This window comes from Mirounga leonina, unplaced genomic scaffold, assembly GCF_011800145.1.
Source record: "Mirounga leonina isolate KUSES-001 unplaced genomic scaffold, KU_Mleo_1.0 Mir_166, whole genome shotgun sequence".
NCBI lineage: Eukaryota > Metazoa > Chordata > Mammalia > Carnivora > Phocidae > Mirounga > Mirounga leonina.
Window position 1 is genome coordinate 25115432 of NW_023270418.1, and position 10038 is coordinate 25125469.

The following is a 10038-nucleotide window of genomic DNA, read 5'->3' on the forward strand; positions in this document are numbered from 1 at the left end:
AATAAATAAATCTTTAAAAAAAGGGGATTTCAGAATATAACCCCAAGAATTGTTGGGGTGATTATTAGATTACATATTGTCCTTTACAACATGAAGCTCCTATAATTATTTGAATCTGATACTTTCTATCAAGTCAGGAAGAACAACTAAATGAAGGTTCATGGTCAGCTATGATGACACGGAAGTGCCTAATAAAGGAAACTGGAAGAGGGAAAGCCTGCAGTCTGTGGATGCAAACATTCAGGGCGGTACACTGAACAGCAGAGGAAACCAGGAGTCCACATGAAGAGGGACAGGGCAAGCACTAGGTCAAAACCACCAGTGACTGGGCAGGCAAGACAGGCAGAGACAGAATGGTGAGTAAGGATACAGACCTCATGTACCTGTTTGTACCTTATGCTGTCTATTCCTCTGCATAAAGGTGACTTCACACCAACCAGTGTGTGTGTTCATATTGCTCACTTTCCTGAAGGAAATAGTGCTCATGTCCAAAGACAGGATTCTATTAGCTCCACATTAAGAAGATTATATTCTTTTTTTTTTTTTTTAAGATTTTATTTATTTATTTGACAGAGAGAGAGACAGCGAGAGAGGGAACACAAGCAGGGGGAGTGGGAGAGGGAGAAGCAGGCTTCCCGCTGAGCAGGGAGCCCGATGTGGGACTCGATCCCAGGACCCTGGGATCATGACCTGAGCCGAAGGCAGACGCTTAACGACTGAGCCACCCAGTCGCCCCAAGAAGATTATATTCTTTAGGGACTTCTAGGTTCCTAAACCTATGAACCCTAAACTATGAAGAATGATTTGAAACTTCCTTTCATCTTTAGTCATCTGAAATCCACTTCTTGCTCCATAATTTCAGTTCTGCATTCCTCGGAGTGTCAATCAGAGGGTTGAACAAAGGTGTTCCAAGTGTATAAAACACAGCTATCGTCTTATCCAGGGGGAAGGTGGTTCCAGGATGTGTGTATATAAGTATTCAAGGCCCAAAGAACAAGAAGATCACGATGTAGAAGAGGGCTTTTCTCCTCCCTTTAGCGCTGTGGTGGTTAGTGAATGCAAGATGGTAACATAAGAGCACATCAGCAGGACAGAACTCAGTGGGCAAATGGCCCCACTTTTGGACACCAGGAGTAGGTTGATCACATAGGTGTCTGCTCAGGCAAGTTTCAGCGAGGGCTGCGAGTCACAAAACTAGTGATCGATCACATTGGGACCACAGAAGGCTAAATTCAAGGCCAGAAACATGTGAGCTAAAGAATGCACACAGGACCCCACCCACGCCATATCCACCAGCACCTCACAGACCTGTCGACTCATGATGGTTGTGTAGTGCAGGGGCTTACAGATGGCCACATAGCAGTCAGCAGTCATGAGGATAAGGATGAAGAACCCCAGGCAGCCAAAGAAATGGGATGAAAAGCCTTGTCTCATGCACTCATTGAAAGAGATAGGGTCTTCTTCAAAAGTGCATCCACAATCATTCTAGGGGCTACGGAAGTACAGAAACAGGTGTCAGGTTAGGATAGGTGGAAAAGGAAGAAGTACATTGGACTCCCTTGCTCCCAAATGTTCTTGATAGTAGCAATCATCAGAAAGTTACTCAACAACATCCCCAAATAGAAGCGCAAGAAAGTGACAAACACTGTTTTCTTCCCAACGGGATCCTGGATCAACCCCAGCAGAAAAATGTATTCATGTTATTCGGCTTCATGATCATGAATGAGGAGAAGGGAAAGTGTGAAAAGATTTATCTGCAAAAAAATAAAAGAATTGATTTACAGTGTGCTGTGCGATGTTATGGAATATTTTAAGCAAATTAATTCATGGTACTATGTGATATTCTGGTATATTTTAAGCAAAAATAAATATTTCTCATCATATACATTCTGTGTTTTTTTTTTCATGTTACTGCAGAATATTTTGTTCTCAATTTTTAATGACCACTTCATTGATGCTGTGAGTCCTGAGGTATGTTATTAATATGATAGTTTCCTTCAACACTCTTCAAATATACCTCTCTCTAGATTTGACATGATTCTGATTAATTTTGCCAATTCAATGATCATAAAATTAAGATATGTGGCTCCATTCTATTATTTTCCTCAGCTTTTTATATTTAATAAATATTGGAGTCCTGTTTTGTATCATATGTCACTCAGCCTTTATGATATATTTGACTGCTCATGAAGGTTCAGGAATATTAATGCAACCACACATGCCACTCTGAACCCTATAAAGAATGTCCTTTTTACACATATATATTTATATATCAATATTTGTCACACATATTTTTATAAATGTATGTTATTTGTAAATACATAATCTGCTTCTCTGCATACTCTTTCAGATATAGCAGCTTTAAAGGAGGAACAGGAAATACAGCCTTTCAATAATAATATGCTTCGGGTGCCTGGGTGGCTCAGTTGGTTAAGCCACTGCCTTCGGCTCGGGTCATGATCCCGGAGTCCCGGGATCGAGTCCCGCATCGGGCTCCCTGCTCGGTGGGGAGTCTGCTTCTCCCTCTGACCCTCCTCCCTCTCGTGCTCTCTGTCTCTCATTCTCTCTCTCTCAAATAAATAAATAAAATCTTTTAAAAAAATAATAATAATATGCTTCAACCTTCAAGCACATTTGTGATATTTAAGACTTGATAAGTAAGAAAGAACAGAAATGAATGTTCTTTCATGTTTAATAATATCTCACATATCCCTGTTTCTAGTTTGCTTTCTCTAATTTGTGAAAAGCAATCCTTAGAGCACTCAGAGCCTCTACAGATATATTTGTAAGTGAAAAGGGAGAGATAAACTTCATAGTTCATATTTTTACAAATCAACCTTTTAGCTTAAGCATTTTAGATCTTGGGTGACTGCCTATGGCTGTCACCTGGCAGTTGGTGTAGGACAAGATCGTGGTTGTAGTCCCCTAAACCCCACATTAATGGAACAAGACAGAGAAGCAGAAATGGGAGGGAGATGTGCTTTTTTAAAAAGAACATAGTTTACAGTCAGTAACTGACTTCTCCCTTCAATTCTTTTCAGTTCTAAAAGAGAGGAAGGCAAACCGTAAGAGACTCTTAACTACAGAGAATAAACTGAGGGTTGCTGGAGGGGAGGTGGGCAGGGGATGGACTAAATAGGTGATGGGTATAAGGAGTGCACTTGTTGTGATGAACACTGGGTATTGTACGTAAGTGATGAATCACTGAATTCTACCCCTGAAAGCAATATTATACTATGTGTTAACTAACTAGAATTTAAATCAAAACTTGAAACAAACAAAAATTCTAATTCTGTCCTACCTTAAAGAATGCACATTTGTAAAAAAAAAAAAAAAGAATGCACATTTGTTAAAACTAATGGAAAATTATTTCAAAAGGATTTGGAATCAAGAATGCTGGGCTATGTACTTATATTAACTGCAAAGTGTATCTCCTCAAGTATTCTTAAAGACAGACTGGGTGATTGGTAGTCAGTCACCTTGCATACTTGTTCTGTTGGGATGAGGATTCAAAGTGTTACCCCTCCATGCTGGTCTCCAGGACACCCCATTTTGTTCTTCTCTCAAACATGGGATGCAGCCCTAGACTGCGTAGGAATCAGCATATCTGTCCTCCAATATCCACAGGGCATTACTTTTTGATGACAAGGAATTATTTAGATTGTCTTGATCTGTGTCTCATTTATGGAAAATTAAGGGTTTAGATATATCCCATGATATTGCATTTAAGTTGTTCACCAACCTGCTTATTTAAGAGTTACCTTAAATTAATTGGTTTTGGGTAAATAAACCTATGTATAAAGTAAACAAAGAAACAGCACTGGATGTAATAAGGTAAGGAGAAGACTGATCAATGACCCCCAAATTTATTCACCTCTATTTAAGTACTATTCACTGTTGAACACTAGGAGCCTGATAATAATTTTTGCTTTGTTAACAATAAGGAGTAGGAGGCCTTATAGCAATTCAAGTCATAGTATGAACAAGTTGAGTTTCTTTTTTCCTTGATGAAATTAGAGTTTTATAATAATTTAGAGTAGAATTGGTTTCTCGGAGTACGGGCCATTTTTAAATGCTGTACAAATGACCTATTCACCAGGTAAAATGATGTTAAAGGCATCAGTTTTGAAATTGTGAATCCTGGGATTTGATGGCTTCTAATAAACTTTGCTCTAAAAGGCTTCTGCTTTTTAAAGTCATCTGGAGTGATGCCTGGGTGGCTCAATCATTAAGCATCTGCCTTCAGCTCAGGTCATGATCCCAGAGTCCTGGGATCAAGCCCTGCATCGGGCTCCCTGTTCTGCGGGAGGCCTGCTTCTCCCTCTCCCACTCTCCCTGCTTGTGTTCCCTCTCTCGCTGTGTCTCTCTCTGTCAAATAAATAAAATCTTTTTTTTTTTTCTAAAGTCATCTGGAGCTACATTTCAGCTAAGATTGAAAATGTTTGCATTCACACTGGGTATCAATTTGTCCACTGGATATAACTGCTCCCAGAGTGCATTCTCTCTATTCTATACTCTATTTCCTAATGTATCAAGATGGTACAAAACATACAAATTTGTGACTTTTTCATCCATTCACTAATGTAACAAATAGTCACTGGGTGCTGACAACAAAACTCTCTTAAAGCTATAATCTTGTATCATCTTCTTCTATTGACTTTTATTGTCTAGATTGTATATAAAACATGAAATTTCTAGAAAAAGCCATAACATGATCAACTCAAATATGCTTGGGCAATTCTATATTTTGACCCTAAACACATATTTAAAAATGTGCAAAAGATTTTGCTTTTTTTTAAACTTTTGTAAATTAAACTTGTGTTACCTAAATAATATAACTAGAAGTTATATTTGGTTGCTTTAAGATAATCTAACATTTTTAAATAATCATTTGTCTTATTGACAGTAAAGTTGAAAAAGTATATTATTATAACCACTTCACATTAGATTTCACAACTGATTTGTAAAATATAATACATAATAAAAAGGAAAGTTAATTCTACATAACAGGAATAATTTATGTTATTATTCAATAATGCCTGGGGCGCCTGGGTGGCTCAGTCGTTAAACGTCTGCCTTCGGCTCAGGTCATGATCTCAGGGTCCTGGGATCAAGCCCCACATCTTGCTCCCTGCTCGGTGGGAAGCCTGCTTCTCCCTCTTCCATTCCCCCTGCTTGTGTTCCCTCTCTTGCTGTCTCTTTCTGTCAAATAAATAAAAAAATCTTAAAAAAAAATTCAATAATGCCCAACCATATTTTGGCAAATTTTATTTTATTATCATGTTGCTAATTTTTTACACAAATTAATGTTTTCTTTCTTTTCAGATATTTGCAAACTAAAATATATGGAGAAACAGAAGAATGTCTCAGAATTCATCCTTTTGGGATTGTCTTACAATTATGATATACAAATATTTTGTCCCATTCTCTTCTTACTCTGTTATGTTGCCCTGTTGGTAGGAAAACTTATCTCCATTCTTTTTTTTTTTATGTTATATTAGTCACCATACAGTACTTCATTAGTTTTTGATGTAATGTTCCATGATTCATTTGCATATAACCTCCAGTGCTTATTGCAATCCATGCAGCCGTCTTTTTTACCAACTGATGTACTATTTCTTCAGTCACTTATCCTTTATGGACATATGCTACACCTCTTGTATGACACCCAAACTGATCAGGGACCTGCTAGTGGGAAGAAAAGCCATCTCCTATGGTAATTGCATGTGACGGATCCTTACCATACACTTCTCTAGAAGCACTGAGGTCTCTAACCTTACCATCCTGGCCTTTGATCCCCACGTTGCCATCTACAAACCTCACTGTGTACTTATCACAAATAGGACAAGGTGCAATCTCCTATCTTAGCTGAGTGGGCTGGTGGGGCTGTCCACTTCTTAACTCAGTTTCCTATGGCAATCCAGTTGCCCTTTTTTGGTCCTAACAAAATCGATCACTACTTTTATGGTATTTTCCCTTTGCTGAAAGTTGCTGGTACTGATACCCACTTCGCTGGTGTCCTTGTAGTTGCTAATTCAAGATTGGTTACCTTAGTGACTTTTGTGGTTGCATTTTTTTCCTATGTCATTATTCACCTTAAGAAATCCCTTGGCTGAAGGAAGACACAAAGCCTTCTCTACCTGTGGGTCTCATATCACTGTGATGGTTTTATTATTGGGTCTTCAATCTTTGCCTACCTTCCACCTCCGACCACTTTCCCTGTGGATAAGGTATTTACTCTATTTTACACCATTGCTCCTATGTTCAGTCCCTTAGTCTATACTCTGAGAAATTCAGAGGTGAAAAATGCTATGAGAAAAAATTGGTGTCAAACGTCATAGCTAAACATCTTTACTTAAAAAGGAGGAACAGTTAGATGTGGATGAGGGAGATAGGAAAGTATCTCGCAGAGTAACTGTTCCATTGGTATCATTTATGGATGACAGAAATAGGATTTATGGATTACGAGTACCGGCTGGTCAAAGACAAATTCTACCATACAAAAATGGATTTTGAAATGTAGTTAATTTTGTGGGATTTTGAGATGGTGTGAGCAGAGTTATATGCATAAAAAGCATTGGGGCTATAGCATTTAAAGCACTTCTGTCTGATGTAAATTGAAAATTTTGACTAACTAGAATTTAAATAAGAACTTGAAATTTAAAAAATGAAAAAAAAAGAAAATTTTGAATAATTTTATCATACAGAACTTCTATAAGGGTAGTATAGTTCCTATTTTCCCCATTGTTAATATCTTACATTGCCATTATGCATTTTTCAATATCCAGAAACCAACTTTGATCCATTACTGTTAACTAAACCGTAGACTTGATTTTGATTTCATCAGTTTTTTTTTTCCTCTAACTTTACTGAGATAGAACTGACCTACAACATTGTGTCAGTTTAAAGTACACAATGCAATTACTTGATTCATGTATACATTGTGAAATGATTACCATAGGGCGTCTGGGTGGCTCAGTCAGTTAAGCATCTGCATTCAGCTCAGGTCATGATCCCACAAGTCTCACATCTGGGTCCCCGCTCAGCAGGGAGTCTGCTTTTCCCTCTCCCTCTGCCCTCCGGCCTCTGCTTGTGCTCTGCCTCTTGTTTTCTCTCTCTCTCAAATAAATAAATAAAATCTTAAAAAAAAAAAAAAGAAATGATTACTATAATAAAGTCAGGTGATCCATCCATCAACTTCACATGATTATATTTTTTGGGTGGGGGAGGGTGACACATCGAAGATCTACTTCCTTAGCAACTTTAAATATATAATACCATATTGTTAACTATAGCCACCATGCTGTACATTAGATCCTCAGAATCTATTCATCTTTTACCTAGATGTTTGTTCTCTCTGACAAATAAATAAATAAAATTTTTAAAAAAATTTAAAAAGGAACACCTAAGTGGCTCAGTTGGTTATACCTAGATGTTTGTACCCCTTGGCCAATATCTCTATTTCCCTACCCCCACTGTTCTCCTCTCTGTCTCTGTGAGTTCAACTTTTTTAGATTCCACATGTAAGTGTGATCATACAATATTTGTCTTTCTCTGTCTGACTTATTTCACTTAGCATAATGTCCTCAAGGTCCATCCATGTTGTCACAAATGGCAATATTCCCTCTTTTTTAATGCCGATAGATAGATAGATGATAGATAGATTGATAGATGATAGATAGATACATAGATAGATAACTGATAGATAGATGTAAACATTCATGAAACATTCACTGGGTATTCTATATTCTGAGTGGTAAAGCAAACTTAACAAATTTAAAATAATAAGAATCAGTCAATGCACTTTCTTAGTCCATCATAAGATTAAACTAGAAATAAATAACAGAAAAGAAATCTGGAAAAGTCTATATTTAAAAATAAATAATACTTTTATAAATAATCCATGGATCAAAGTGGAATTCTCTAGGGAAATTTTAAGAAGTATTTAGAACTGAATGAAAATAAATAATATTAAAATGAGGGAGGCAGTTAAAGCAGAGCTTTTTTTTTTTTTAAAGATTTTATCTATTTATTTGACAGAGAGGGAGAGAGAGCACGAGCAGGGGAAGAGGGAGAAGCAGACTCCCCGCTGAGCAGGGAGCCTGATGTGGGGCTTGATCCCAGGACCCCAGGATCATGACCTGAGCTGAAGGCAGATGCTTAACGACTGAGCCACCCAGGCGCCCCTAAAGCAGTGTTTTGAGGAAATTTAAAATACGGACTGTATGCATTTTAAACAAATGTAAAATCAATAACCTAAGTTTCCATCCTAGAAAATTAGAGGAAGAACAAATAAAATCCAAACCTAGCTGGAAGAACAAAATAATAAACATTAAGCAAGAAAATAATTACATTGTAAACACAAAAGAAGTACAGAAAATCAATCAAATCAAAAGCTGTTAAAAAAAAAAAGAATAATAAAACTCATAAATCTCTGTCCAAGCTAACCAAGAAAAAGGAAAGAAGACATGTTGCCAGGATTAAGGATGAGGGAGGAGACATTATCCCTCATTCTATAGACATTAAAAGGCTAATAGGGGATAGTATGAATAATTTTATGCCATAAATTTGTCAGCTTAATTGAAAACACAAATTCCTTGAAAGACACACACTGCAAAAACTCAACAAAGAATAAATCTGTAATCTGAAAAGGTTTATATCTATTAAAGAAATTGAATTAAACCATCCATAAAAGGACACTTCCAGCCCAGATGGCTTCAGTACTGAATTCTACCAAACATACAAGGAAGCAATAGTACTAATTCTACACATTCTCTTTAAGTGAAAAAGGAACATTTCCCAACTCATTTTATGGGTCATATTACCCCAATACCAAAACCAGTAAAAATAATGCACAAAATGAACACTAAAGACCATTATTTTCATGAATGTGGGCATAAAAATCTGTAACGAACCACCAGTAAATCAAATCCAGCAATAGAAACCAATGCATCACAACCAAGTGGGGTTTTGATCGTCTTATTTCCTAACTCCTTCTTTCCAGCCTAACCCCATTAAAATGAGAACATCTACTTCTTGTTTATTAATACAAGACTTTTGTGTGTATATATTTAACTCTCTTTTCTCCATGAATGAGGACAGCACACGTGCTCAAGCATGCTCATCAAGTACGCTCATGAAGAATCACTTCCTTCCCTGAGGAGCTTTCTTTCATCCTTAGTATCTCCGGGTGCTGCTCTCCTGACCATCATCTCAATCTGCCATGTATCATGATTTTTGTGGCGTAGTGATAGCTTTGTTTTTGTCATTTTGCTGGGCTTCTGGAGGGCAGGGCCTTTCTTTATTGTCTTGGTGGTCTCGGTAGCTCTTAACATGGCACCTTGCCCATAGTAGGACCTTAGTATATGGCTGTTGAGCTGAACTGGTCCCACTCTGAGCTCGCTCAGCTTTTCATTTCTAACTACTTTTCTTACTGCTTCAAAATGTCTTGGTTACAATTATTTTTTTCTGATTAAAAAATTTAAACCTTGGTGGATTTTTATTTTCTCTGTATTTCCTGCTTATTCCCTCTATCTTGGTTAATCTTGTAACTCCTCTGTCTTTTTCTCAAATTTACCTGTTCCATTTCAGTCACTCATTATTTGTCACCTACCTTTTCTCCTTTCTGGGTTTCATTCCCCTTTTGAGGATGCATGTTCTCCAGAGCCAGTTTTGATCTAATCCCTCTAACCCCAAGGTTATATACTCTTCTTTCTTCACCTAAGTGCCGACACCCTCTTTTCTTGCCTGCCTGCTTGCTGACTTAAGAAAGACACTCTGCTTTAATTATTTGTTGAATAATAATGATGAGAGTTTGAACAGTTCTTTTTTTAACATTTCTGCTGATAGAAATAACTTAGTAGATGTTTGCACATCCTTTGAAGCCTGGGCATAAATAAGTTCATCTCATATTGTGAAAAACGTTGTACTAAAATCAGAAACAAATCAAAACAAATGTAAGTTTTGGGGGTCATTGATTTCCATTAAACTTGCATGGAGCCCTATGAACTAGCTAAAAATACCGTCAGTGAATTACAT

General features: G+C 37.2%; 2 pseudogenes; one reads left to right on the forward strand and one right to left on the reverse strand.

Annotated features, from left to right (window-relative positions):
* Nucleotides 1-823: 823 nt before the first annotated feature.
* LOC118016274 lies at nt 824-3551 on the reverse strand (annotated as a pseudogene).
* Nucleotides 3552-5345: 1794 nt separating this feature from the next.
* On the forward strand, nt 5346-6341 carry LOC118016275 (annotated as a pseudogene).
* Nucleotides 6342-10038: the final 3697 nt, after the last annotated feature.